Source organism: Lipotes vexillifer, unplaced genomic scaffold (genome assembly GCF_000442215.2).
Source record: "Lipotes vexillifer unplaced genomic scaffold, Lipotes_vexillifer_v1.1 scaffold798, whole genome shotgun sequence".
Taxonomy (NCBI): Eukaryota; Metazoa; Chordata; class Mammalia; order Artiodactyla; family Lipotidae; genus Lipotes; species Lipotes vexillifer.
In genome coordinates this window covers 400,945-404,457 of record NW_006791593.1, presented here as the reverse complement: position 1 = coordinate 404,457, position 3,513 = coordinate 400,945, and positions in this window count along the sequence as shown.

Below are 3,513 nucleotides of genomic sequence, written 5' to 3'. Positions count from 1 at the left end.
GATTGTGTCACCTTCTTTTCCTTGTCACTTAGTGGTTGGCGAGGGTATTAAATTATTTCACTATTTAAGTTGTAATGATGGAAAGAGCCTTACTGCTAGTAGACCGAATTGTTTGTTTGCCAAGCTTCTTTAGCACTTAGCCCTGGGTTAAATTGCACCAAAAGTGTTTCAGCCTTGAACGTTGATTCTGAGCTTGTGTAAGAAGAGGGGAGTCCGTCGTCTCCAACTGAAGGACTCTGGGCTTAGAGCCTATGGCCAAGACTCCTTCATCCCGGCTGCGGCCATGTGTATAATCCTGCCCACGTGACTAAAGGCATCTAGTTCTTTGGCTTTCAGTTTTGTCCTGTGCTGCCCAATAGGCATCCCCGACCCCAGACTCCATCACATGGTTTCATTCCTTTAAGGTAATAATGAAGAATTACTCACCTGGATTTGGACTTCAAGCACCTTCACAGAAGTGTGACTCATTTGGAGCGGGGAATTCCTTCAACTCCACTTTGAACTGATAGTTAAGATGGTTTACCTGCCGATGTTTATCTGAACATATCAGAGAGAACTAGAATGGGCCTTCTTCCATGCTCTCTGCCAGGTGAGCCTGTCATCCTGGTGGTAGGTCTGACAAGCTTAGTTCATCCCTGAGGGCAGAGTCAGTAGACCTGTTTGTTAGAACTTGTGTTTTGGGCTTTAAAAAGCATGGGAGTGTTTTGTGCTTAGGGAGGGCTGTTTGTGATTTACTGTGTATTTAAAAACATGTATTCAGTACCTTTTTGTTGGATGAGGACCCTTTGAGAAAGCTTTATAAATTCTTCCCTGTGGTCTAAGGTGTAATTGGGATTGGAGAGGAAACATTTGTGTACCTGGTGAGGGGGCAGTTGTGCCTCCAGTGCGTGACACAGAGAACCAAGGCAGCATTGCATGAACTATTAGGTAGGCTAGAGCTATTGGTTAGAGTGAAGATCTCTAGTGAGTTCAGCTTTTAACATAAAGAACCACAGCAGGGTGTTTTTTTTGTTTTTTTTTTAAACCAGAAAACATTTCAGAGCTTTGCCTAAAATCATTATGGTTTTGAAGTTCCATGTAAAAACTTTATATGAGGGCCTCCCCCCTGGTGGCGCAGTGGTTGAGAGTCCGCCTGCCGATGCAGGGGATACGGGTTCGTGCCCCGGTCCGGGAGGATCCCACATGCCGCGGAGCGGCTGGGCCCGTGAGCCATGGCCGCTGAGCTTGCGCGTCCGGCAACGGGAAAGGCCACGACAGTGAGAGGCCCGCATATCGCAAAAAAAAAACCCAAAAAACTGTACTTAGGGAGTTGTTGCAGGATTGGAGAAGAAAGGTGATGATTTTCTTTTTATACCTGACCCTATTCCCATCAATGTCCTTTATTAGTATGTTATCTCACGATCATAAGTAAAAATTCAGTGCTCAATTGTTATTTTTTCCCGCAACTCTCTTGTATTATTTCCACAACATCTTTTATGATTAGAACCTGCAGTAAAACTTTAGAGGCTGCTGTTTTGACTTTAACTGTGGGGTGTATGTTTGATGATATACAGAAAGCAAAAGCGTGGACACAAATATTTTCCAATGGAATATATGTAAAGAATTTTTTATAGGAAAGATTAAGAGCTTCCATCTCTTGACAATGACCCAAACCAAAAAAAAAAAAAAAAAAAAAAAAAAAACTTTATATGAAGGTTAATCTGATTCAGCAAAAGTAGTTCTGCAATGCACTTAGAAGGACAAAGAGCCAAGAACGGCAGAGACGCCTGTGAAGAATAAGATGATAGGAGGACTTGTTCTGTCAGCTGTCAAGGCCTAAGTGTAAAGCTAGAGCTATAGTTAAACTTACAGTCATTGACACGTGTGTAGAAGTGTACACTAAGGGAACAGAATAAGATGAAGACAGGAGACACTTTAAGGGTAGCATTGGAGGTCAGTGTGGAAAAGAGTAGAACAGTTAGGTAGCCATTTGGATAAAACTGAAATTAATGCAAGAAAAAAATCCATGATCAACAAACTATCAAAAGTCCTCACTGGAAGCCCATGTGTCCAATAATTTGCAAGAGAACGGCCGCAATGCAGTGAAAGACGACTACAGCTTCAACACAATAGTATGGGTATTATCTCAAATATGATACCGAACAAAAACACGTCACAAATGCATGCCGTAGGACTGCACTGGTGCAAAAAGAAAGGCAGGCTGTTTTAAGGAAATCATCCAGAGATAGTAAAACTAGATTACCACAAAAAAAAACCAGAATAGTGGTTACCTGGGGATGGAGGTGCGTAGGACATCTGATCCCATTGCAGTGACCACCAATGAGCTGAAAAATGAAGCTTTTCCATGTTGGAGGAGGTGTTCTAGACACGAGGCTTTGGTCTGGTTATTGGAATCTTTGACAGTGAAAGATCTTGAGATAAACATGTCTTGATTAGTGTAATCAAAACAGAAGATCCGAATCGTGCCGTATGGTTTGTAAAGCAGCAGAGAGCTGAGTTGCTCCACTGCAGTTGTTTTGTTCTACTAGGTGAGAATCTAACAGCCTTGCCTTGCTTGATTGAGTGAACACCCATCAAATGCAGTTAGAAAATAATGCGGGCGGGAGGCTGAAAAGGTAGTGCTTCCTTTTTCTTATTCGTCAACGTCCTGTGTGGTGTCCACTCCACCTCCCCACCTCATGAGGAATCTACAGGGGGGTGACCGGCCTCCTCTGCCACCTCAGCATCAAGCCTCTGAGAGGCCAGAGGCCAGGTGTGAAAGGCCAGCCTTCTTCCAGGTCACATCAAGACTCCACACCGCCCTGGTCCTTATTCTGGGCCAAGGCTGGTGCTTGTTGCCCCTTGCCTCCCTCGGCCTCCTGGAAGCTTGAGGCTGTTGGTGCCAAAGCCTCCTAAAACTGAGTCTTGTCCCCACCCCACTCCAGACAGGTCTCCCCAGGGACCAAGCCTCTTCGGGCTTTTGTAGCTTCTTGCCGCCCCCTTCCCTACCAGTTCCCCTCCTGAGGCCCCTCCTACCTCAGCCCCTGCATAAGCCCATTTATCAGAGAGATTTATTTCTACATATTTTTCTGTTGTTGGAGGAGGGAGAATAAAGGGCATTTTGCTTCAAGTGGAGGCAGGAGAGGCCCAGGTCCTCTCACTGTCACTCACTGTGGACAAAAGCCTTAGCCACCAGAGCCTCCGTTTCTGAGCTGTCCCACGGGGTTAAGAGCTGCCCTGCATTCACAGGATTGACCTCAGAACCTCATGAGGTCATAGGGGAAACCTCGTGACCGTATGGGAAACCTGAAGCGCTAGACAAGCCCAAAGGACCGCCAGTCAGTAAATTCTTGTTGCTGCGCCCTGCAGAGCCACTTACTTAGCTGCCGGATGACTGTCAGTTCCTCTCAGGATACCCTCCAGGCCAGAGTCACCCCAGATAGATCTTCACAGAGGGACAGCTCACTGGGCACCTACTCTCAGGCTGTAAGTTGACGCAAGGTCTCAAAGCTTTGGGCCTGTCGTTAGGGAAAG